The 10473-nt window shown below is 38.0% G+C and overlaps 1 long non-coding RNA gene across 1 annotated transcript; it reads left to right on the forward strand.

Annotated features, from left to right (window-relative positions):
• The first annotated feature begins 8146 nt into the window (after positions 1-8146).
• Positions 8147-10236, forward strand: LOC140931429 (uncharacterized). The gene is made up of 3 exons (XR_012164961.1): positions 8147-8225; positions 8752-8819; positions 10135-10236. It is a non-coding gene; the product is annotated as an uncharacterized lncRNA (long non-coding RNA).
• Positions 10237-10473: the final 237 nt, after the last annotated feature.

Below are 10473 nucleotides of genomic sequence, written 5' to 3' on the forward strand. Positions count from 1 at the left end.
TTCTGCAATGGTCTGAAATGTCGGTCAAGAACGAGAAGTCCGAAGACTACAGCAAAGCTGATTTAAAACAACGTGTATTGTTTTTTATAACAATATTTCGGCTGGACATACCAGCCTTCTTCAGGTTTACAGATGTCGGTGCAGTATTTCATGTCAAGACAAGTCGGTAAGTAGCTCATTTCAAGCCAACATATAGTCTCCTTATATATAACCGACATTTGCTTACTTGAGGTGCTTTGCTTTACTTGAACATGAATTACTTACAGACTAGGCGGCTCTGTGAACTTAAGAAGAGACAATACTCACATTCCTGGTAGTTTCTATACTGTTTATAGTCAGCATGATATTTCAGACGTCTCCTCGAGTCGCAAGAGGAGTTTGCGGGGAGACGGCTAAAATTCAGGCTAACTGATGCAGTTAGAAACTACCGCTGCGCTACCACTGCCACTGCAGCTATTCACGGCGAATGTGAATCTTTAATTTAATTATCCAAGTCCAAAGCGACGAGCCCCTAAGCTCTTCTTACGGTCGCAAAACCGTAAATGGATAACCCTTAAACCACATGGCAAACGTTTACAAGAGGTGGCTGTGTGACGAAAACCTTGAAAACCCTGTCCTCGCGACCCATTTTAATATATTTTGAATTTAGAAGCAAGCCTTCACTCATTACTGTCATTTGAATGGACCCTCACTCGCCCACTGCAAAAAATTCCTTACCACAAAATATTGTTTTCTCAAACTCGGAGATGATACCAGTTTCTTTTTTTTTTCTTTCTTTGTTTCTTTCTTTATTTTTCGTTTTTATGTTATGTTATGTTATGTTATGTTATTTATTTTTTATTATAAATTTTTGCAAAAATTGTTTTCTATCTATTGTTCCTTTTATTATTTATTGTTATTATTATTAATATTATTATTTAATTAATTTAGTTATTTTTTCATAAAAAAATATTTTAATTTTTTTATGTTTCGGGATGTTCCATGTTCCTGGTTTTATCGACGCCCCTACACTAGGCTCGATTACCAGCCGCTCGATTACTACTCCCATCCCTCTTCTCGGGGAGGACCGAGAGAGCGACGGAAATCGAGCCTATCGCCTTACGTCCAATAGACTACAAGGTCTAGGGGTGTGTGGCTCGCGCGCTTCGCGCGAGTGGGGCTCTTACGTACCGTACACCATCATGTACACTAAACCGATTTTGAGAAAAGAAACAACCATTTTTCAGTCTAGCTGGAATGAAACAGCGAAACTTAATAAACTTATGGGTTTTTTTCTTTTTTTAAGTTCTCGTTCCCGTCGCGTCGCGGGATCTTGAAGTTCCTATTGACGTGGTTGACGTGAACTGTCAAAATTTACCAGTCATTGGGTGATACCAGGAGCTGTCTTTACCGGAATGAGATATTAAAATCCATGCTTACATGCTCCACTTACCTGTCTCTCCTCAGCTCCCCCGTGGTTTTCGCCCAACTTTTCTCGATGCGCTTTCCCTACTATCTTGGAGCCTGGATCCATGGAACAGACTACTTTATGTGGTCATGGGATGGCACACTGATGTAGACGGTTCCTGAAACCTAATTTTTCGCTTAGCACATCTTCCTCGAGTATGCACACTGTCATGTTGCCTATTTTTCTCACTTTCTTTCCTTCTTCATTTATTTACTTCCGCCGGCAATTACACAGATAATCAAAATATTACATTTAAAAACAAGCAGAGGAAACCCCAATTTATAAAAGTGATATCTGCATAATTAGGACACTTTATACAGAACGAGAGGATCCCTTATCTATCAAATAATTTATCCATGTGCTTATTAGATAGACTGATATGGAAACTTGTACCCTAAACATACATCTTTTATTATTTGGATGAAACTTATCAATATAAAATTCATTAACTTTATTACTAAACAAAGATAACTGATCAGTTATTTTTATGGCTACAGGCTGGCTGTTCCATAAATCTAAATGTGATCGAAAAATAGAAATTAAACCGAGACATCTCTTCTAAAGCGACTCTTAGAAAGTACTGCTTTTGAGTCGTTTAAGTCAAGAAAATCTAGAACTTCCCTCTTAAACTCGAAAGGCAAAAGACCTAATTTGATTAAACGTTAAAGCAGCTTTTCAACCTGAAGCTGGACAGCGTGCTCACCCATTATTTTTCAACTGATTTTGATTGATTATCATTGGCTACGTGTTAATTTTCATTGGTTAGTTACATTTGCTACTTGATTTTCATTGGCTGTTTAACGGTCCGATTTGACTTGTCCGAGTACAAGCTAGGCTGGTAACAGGACCGTTTTGGGGTTGCAACAGCAAAACAACGCAATAAATATAGGCTGTTAAGAGCCGATTAGATTCGGGCATTGTTATTGTCACAATTAGAAATTAAATCAGCGAATTGGCTTAGTTGCCAGTTGCAGTATTGTTGTTAGACTTGTTACTGGAAATAAAATCACACACACCTTTCAAAACGAAAGCTGAAAAGATTTCCTTTCTATTCAGATGTCATCATCATACTTGGGTGAACTAGTATTGTTCTATCTTGAATAAACTTCGGTTTCATCAAAAAGTGAAACACAGATATTTTGCACTCAGTAAACTTTATTTTTTTGGACCGTATCAAAAGGAAGCAACGTTAACATTTCAGTTTTCATCTGAGATTTTTTTAACTCGAAAAAACTCTCGATGGAAAAAGGGTAATCAATGATATGAGGTTATGCCCGCTGGGAAAATATAGAACTACAATTTTTTTTTTCTATATGAATGACATGGTCATTTCCCAAGACCAGCTCTAAATTTTCTGCTAAGTTAACCAAATGCTTCTGGCTGTTTTTGTGTGGAAATTCTCCTGTTGACCTATTTCTTTCAAATTGACTCCGTACAGTGTTCGCTTAGTTTTCTTTTTTTAAAGTTGTTTTAAAAAATTGTATTGTTGCATCAATAAACCCGCGAAGGACTCATTCAGGCTCTGTGGATAACAGTTCAAATTTCCAAACAACACTTTTTGTCATTTCAAAAGATGTCATGAGATACTGTTTCCTAAAATACTGATCTTTTGGCTTCATGTTTTTTGTTAGCATGAGTTTTCCAAGGTTTCCTGACCAACAAATCGAAACAAATGTTTTGTGGTCAGGGCGACTAAAGCACGTCATGGTTTATTAAATAAAACTGTCCTATTACGTTCTGCCCTCTTCATCACATGATTATACAAAGGTTATTTATTTGGTTGATGCTTTTTTCATATCATCATATCAAGCAGTTGATAGTAGTTAAGTGCCTACAGTCCACCTATTTACTTAAAATCCGTGGAGCTGTCTACAGTTACGAGCACGTCAGTGTCAAAAAGAGTTTGAGTTCTTGGGTTTACGTCGTCGTTTCTCGCGGCTTGTGGCGTAGCCACTTGCCGCTCCCGTTTATTTATTGGGCGTGCTACACCAGTACCTTTAAAAAGAAGAATAATGCACAGCTTCCAGGCCCTTGCAGTTTAGGTTGATCGAGTGGAATCCAGGAGGTCGTTCTTCATTGCGAATACAAGTAAGCTATACTAATGACCGACCTCGTATGGCTGTTTTCCTGCCTAGATTACATACTTGACGGAATGTTGTTTTGCCGTCTTTGTTATTGTGCATTTCAGTAGAAAAACAACCGATTATGGTTTCCATATTCTTTTTGTCTTTTATGTGAGCAAAGATAAAAAAGGCTGCGCGGGAAATTCCGCTAAAATATGTGGTTGAGCTAAATGGTTTTAATTCTAAGTCATTTCCCGTTCTACTCATGATTTAATAGTCAAAGTGGAAAAAGCTATCAAAATATATTTTTGTAGGTTATATTTTCTCCCATTGGGCACATTTGCCTTTTGATTGCTTTCGTGTTCCTTTTTTATGGCTCTCACAGCCCATTTCTTTCTCCACAGAAATAAAGGTCGTCAAACTCGTGTTCTAAGAGGCGCATAATTCTTGTTTAAATTATAACGTACAAACGAAACTTGGATTGTCGAATTTAAGGTTCCGCTCTCTCCAGTTTTTTATTGCAGTGAACAAAAGTTAACCATTTTAAAAATAAATTTGAGCAACAACAAAGCACCGATGTACAACAAATCCTAAACATGGACAAAGAAGCACCTAATCGCCGTTGATAATAGAACCAACCAAAATGTGGAACCGGTAAAAAATTCAAGTCGATCTTATTAGCAGAGAATGAAAACCCAAAAATACCGCACGTAACTCTTTTGGAATCCTTAATTAACTATATTACGTTTTATTATTTAGTCCTACGTATTCTCAATCTCTCCCCCGCCCCCCCCCCCCCCCCCCCCAACCCCTCTAGGGCCCAGTTTATAGGTTGTGCGTTTCTGGGAAGCTGCCCGATGGTGGTGGGAGGTTTGTCATTGATGGATGGCACATTTGCCTCAGTACAATCTTATCTAGCGGGGACTAAAGCCCAGTTGATACGTGAATCTTTTTTAATTTAACATCTAATGAATCCGATGATAATTTTAAAGAACTGCTGCGTGATGATAAAACTCTCAAACAACTTTATTTTCTTCATCCAAGCATTCGTGGTTTCATGATCATGGGAGAGAGTGAAATCAAAGCAGGAAGTGAGAGTGATGTCACATCACCCAGTGAACAAGGACTGGACTTTGATGAAGAGACTTTGAAAGGTAAGAATTCTTACAACTGTTAATATAACGGTTTATTACCAACGGACCAAGGGAAAAAGGGAAAATATTTGACGACAAAAAAAAAAGTAAACAAAATAAGGCAGCAAAATGAAAAAGATTCATTTCATGTCTTGGTCAACGCTGCTACAACGAAAGAACAGAAATTGAATCTCAAAGAAAGATGTGGACTAATAAAGTAAGATGACTGATGATCAATAGAAAGCTTAGGTAACGACGAAGACGATGTCAACGAGAACGGCAAAACAGCAATAGATTTAGACAAGAGCCATAGTCCTATTATGGCTCTTGATTTAGATTGGCAACACAACAACTCTTCACGCGCATCACGCTTTTTTGTACATTTCTTTGCCGTTACTGCATGACTACGACGTGAACTGAATGCCTATTTTCAGGTACTGTGGAGCCTGACGTGAACACAAAAGAACGATATTTATTTTTTCAAACTTGTTTCTAGTTCTCCTTGACCGTTTTGTTGTTTTTGTCTCATGTATGCGTCATTTAGAAGTGTCACGGATAGAAACAGCCTAATACTAACCCCCACCCGAAAGGCAAATTTTTTGTTGACCTCAATGGACCGGGAATTCTATGCGACGGACGTGAACACAAAAGAACGACCATGTTTTTCTTTTCTTGAAGTTCGGTAGACTCTTTTAGAATTCAACTCCAGAAAAAATTGCCAGCATTTGACGAATTGAACGAGATGGAATAAGTGCAATGAAGTCAGGCTTCACTTTGTCAGTGATTTTTTGTAGCCCTTGCCGTCGTCGTTGCTTAAGCTCCTTCAAGGAAAAAAGGAATTACGTAAGAACGGGAAAACCTTAAAGAGATTTTGATGGACTTTTTGTTGGATGGTTTTAAAATAGTGACTTTAAGGGATGATTCTGGTTGGAAGCCTTGTGTTTTATTCATTTCTTTTTTCCCAAAAATCTAGCCAATATTTCATTCATAGAAAACTGACACAATTAGGTTGCAGTCATCGGTTCAGTAAATGTTAAAGAAAGTTTTGGATGACTTTTCGAACGTTTTCAATGATTAAAAAGGAGGAGGAATATTTGAAATTATTGTTAAACTTAAAGTGAATAACTACAGTAAAAAGGCAAAGACCAGATAGTTAACCAGTACGAGAAGGTGCCTCTGAACTGGCATTAGCGGACTAACTGGTTTAAGCATGTACATTTACCCAACCTTTTTTTTAATTTCCAGTTCAACCCGATTTCACCCAAAACGCAACGCGTAGAGCGTTCGCATTTTCCTCTTTGGCAGATTTTATTGTTTTCAAGCTCAATAAATAAATAAATAAATAAATAAATGGTGACCACCTACCCCTCCCCTAAGTCACAATTTTGCACTAAGTGAAAAGTAGTGTTAATGTTAACTTAGGGAAGGGGTAGGTGGGCAGTTACCCAGAAACCCCTATTAATCAATCCAAAAAAACAATAACAAAATAAACTAACCAAAAAAAGGGCGAAAAGTGAAAAACCACAATAAAAATCGATGGAAAGCGAAAACCCACAGAGCCTGGCAGTCAAACACGGCAATAGTTTTTTAAATAATTTGCAGATGTTCATGCAAAGTAATGAACGGTGAATTAGTGGTACACATCGTGGTATTTACTTGAAGAGTTGTTGTTCTTGTTACCAACAATACGGTAACTAACACGGAAACCCGCAAAACATTTTTTCAAAAATAAAACCGAGAGCCATTATAGCTCTTGATAAAACTGAGTACACTAAAAAAACAAAAAAAAAACCGCCGAAAGGGAATTCTCCTGTAAAACCATAAATTTGAAGAGGACCAATCCCGAAAAAAGCGCCAATATTAAGTCCCCCTTTTAATGAGGTAACAATTACTGATGTGACCCAATGATAATCTCAATATACACCAATGAAAAGCTTGATTCTTTGAAAAGCAAACTTGATACTTCGAAAAAAAAATCTTAATTCTTTTAAATGCAATCTTGATTACCTGAAACGAAAACTTAATTACATTCGAAACAAAATAATCTTTGGAATACAAGTCAACATTAAACTTTATTTGCCTATCGGTTCTGAATAGACCTTTCCACGAGTTCAAATAGTTAGGGAAAATCCGTCGACAACACTGGAAAGAGCGTCTTAAAATTAGTAAAATTGTCAGCACCGCAAAGTCGCGAAATTTTGCAGACGTTTGTATGTTGTGGGGGGAGGGGGGGAGGGGGCACATTTGTGTCCCCCACCATACAAACGTCTGTAAAATTTCACGACTTTGCGGCGGTGCTATATCTTCGTCAGTTTTCAACAAATCACTATCAAACTTGGCAATTTTACTAATTTTAATTGAAAAAACCGTGAAAGGGTCTGTTGACTGTAACTTTAGAATCGCAACTGGGCGAAAAATTGCTTGAGACTACCGAGAACAACCAAGGCAAAATACACAGACCGAACCAGATCAGGAGAATGAAACAAGCTGAAAATTCATAAAAATTAGCTGCAAGTGAGCAACTGACTAATTGAATCTTACTCGCTCTTCTTCTACTCACACTATGAGCAAACACTAAATAAAATTTAGAATGCTCGGAGGTAGTTTAACACGTGTTATTAACGATACTTCAATTTGCTTCAGTTTCAGCAATAGCACAGGTTTACAATGATGAAGGTAGTGAAGCATACGACAAAAGAGACTACAGCAACGCCGTTTACTTTTACACTGAGGGGATTAAAGTGAACTACAAAGACAAGGATCTGATGGCTGAACTGTACAGTAACAGAGCTAATGCACACCTTTGTCTGGGTGAGGCTGTTTGTATTTTCCAGGGTTTAGTAGGTTGCGTACTTGTAGGACTTTCAATTAATTGCTATCAGGTGTTTTGCTTGTTCAAAGCTCTCACTATTGTTTTGATACAAAGAGGAACATAACGTGTTGTTTGATCCATTGACTCGGCCTGCTGACAAGACAAGACAATATTTTATTTGAAGTCTTATACCAGCATGGTTCATCAACGTTTTCCAAATAATTCAAAATTACAAAATATACTAGTTATTCATTACACTACGACACCCGGGGGGGTGGGCGGGTGGGGAAGGGGGGGGGGCATTCTCTATACATGGAAGCTCCGCCGGAAAGGGGTACCTTGGTATACGAAAGAGAGGGGAATTCACGAGTTAATTATATGGAAGGGTAGAAAAATCTATCTTTTGATTATTTCGAACAGGCACATGATATTTTAGGTGTTATTTTTCAATAGATGGTATATGACGGGGGAACCTTTTCTGTGAAAAATGATATATAAAAGCGTAAGGGGTTGGACCTCAGGGCAGAGTTTCCTCCCATGGAACTGTGTTGAGGGCTTTCCCAGCATGTTTTTTTTTTTCATACTTGCGAAAGCTATCTCGCATTAACCGATTGTATTTGCTTTAAATTATGATTGCCTTGCCGCACCTATTGTGACTGTGTTTGGGTTTGTTTTTCCAATATTTTTTAAAGGAAATTACAGTGACTCACTTAAAGATGCAAAAGATGCCACTGACATACGGCCATCGTCACTCAAAGCGATAACAACAGGTGATTTTTATACCTACAATAGTCTCTTAGGTTTACCTTGATAATGTCATTACGTTCAAATAGGAGAGTTCGCATTACCAGGACCTCTCGCAAGCACCACACCCTTGTATATCGTAGTTTGACTATGCAAAGCGTTTTGAGGCCGAAATTTCAGGGTTCAATATTAGGGTCAACGTGGTAGTCATTGTGTCCATGTCTACGGTTGCCTGAAAAAGGGCATATGGCAATAAGCGTATAGCACATTTAGTAAGAGTATAGACTATGGATACGACGTGATGAGCCGCAATTTATTTTTGTCTGTCTCCTGCGCGTAATTTTCCAAGAAACTTTGCTGGGAAGTGGAGTTAATAACTGTCAATGTTATTGTAAAAAAAGAAAAAAAAAAAAGAATACTGTTGTCCGCGAGCGTTGGTTAGTTTCCTATCAGAAACTGCCAGGATGGATAAGCCTAAGATGCCAGTTTGAGGAAGCTTTACTGTATGTTGCAGTTTAGTTTTACTGAATTATACTGATTTACATATTTCAGGAGCTAATGCCTCTTTGAAGATGAATATGTTTGAAGACGTGATCGCGTGGTGTGAAAGAGGATTAGAAGTATCCTTAAGTTCATACTTTTCAACTCCATTGTAAAAAGGTGTTGCAACGTGTTCATTATACGCATCATTCTACATTCCCGGTTAAAATTGTTGAAACGCTTGCGAATTTCTTCTCTCCTTCCCCGTTCCAAGACGTTTTATGCGTAAGCAAACCCGTGACACCAACATTAGGGGAAGAAGAGGTAAACAATACGTGTATTCGTGGAACGACTTATTTTATCTTGACTTTGCATTCGGGATCCTGAATTTTCCCCAAATGGACCGGTAACATCCCCACCAAACCGGCCTATGGTGTTTATCAAGTGAGGATAAAGGGGTCTCTCTGGTGTTTATATATCTCAACTGGTAAGATATGCTAGGATCTGCATGTCAAAGGTAGACTTTGTTGATAGACTTTGCCCACTTTCTTCTACGTCTAAATCAACAACTGGGCCCAGTTGTTCGAAGGCCGGTTAGCGCTAACCCAGGTTTCTTCTTCTTTTTATCAAAAGCACTCTCTCGGATAATTTTCTTTTTTCTTTTTTAGAGTATCCAATCATGAAATTGTAGGCAAAGAGAATAAAACTGAATTTGATTTTTAAACTCTCATATTTGAGTTCAAATTTAGCACTAACCCTGGGTTATCTTAACCCAGCTTCGAACAACCCGGCCCATCGACGGCTTCTTTACCGTTTTGAGTGCCCAGCTTTTTAAAAATCCACTCTACTTCTCAAATTCTTTAAAAAATTATTCAAGGGCCATGGGGTTATCATCGATAAGTATCTCTCTTTTATTATTTTATTGACGGGTGTGTTTAAATCATTATTTAACGCATTACAGTTTTTTTGGGTTGTTTTCCTACTCATATACCTTGTCCGTGACTGTTCTCACATTGTGGTTGGCTCCTCCTAAAATGTTCTACAATTGGTATAGGATTTAATGGAGCCGCAACCAATTATGGAATTGCACACCGCTTTTAGGCATCCTACAAGGAGCCACAGGCTCATGATCCTACTGAAGAACAGTTACGACTTTAAGATATTTCGAGCAACAACAATTTGCCGTCTGTCCTCTTTGAAATGTATTTTCCGGAAGTGTTTCAACAAATTATGGCCGGATTGTAGCCTTACGATCTAGGTTGCAAAAAAAACTGTGTTTTCTCGAATTTTTGGTTCATATGTTGAACTAAAAGCAGGGAAAGAGATAAAGGTCAATTCTCTAAACAGAGATGTGCATGCTTGTTATTGACTAACCTCTAATTTGAGCAAAGGAAGCATGGAGGAAGGCCAAGGTCAAGTCTAGTTTCATTGTTAAAACCTTAATAATTTTTTAAGATTGACAAGGAAAACCAAACCTTGCTGGAACTGAGGAAACAGGCGTTAACATGGGCAGGAAAAGAAAGCAATCATTTAGGAAATACAGTCATCGACAACAAGGTGACTTTGTTTAAAAAAAACGTTTTTGTTTGATTATATGCCTGAACGTTATTCGTCTCGGTTACGTCACCGAAATGCATTGACCGAGAACAGACTAGGCAAAGAGAGCAACTAGAACAATCGATATATCAGTTGCTTTGGTATTTAAGTGCCAATGTAGCTTTGGGAATCTATTTCAAAAATTCCCTTGAGACTAAGTGATCACAATTTGGGCCCAAAACCCTTTCAAAGTTTTAG

The sequence above is a fragment of the Porites lutea genome, chromosome 3 (genome assembly GCF_958299795.1).
Source record: "Porites lutea chromosome 3, jaPorLute2.1, whole genome shotgun sequence".
Classification (NCBI taxonomy): domain Eukaryota; kingdom Metazoa; phylum Cnidaria; class Anthozoa; order Scleractinia; family Poritidae; genus Porites; species Porites lutea.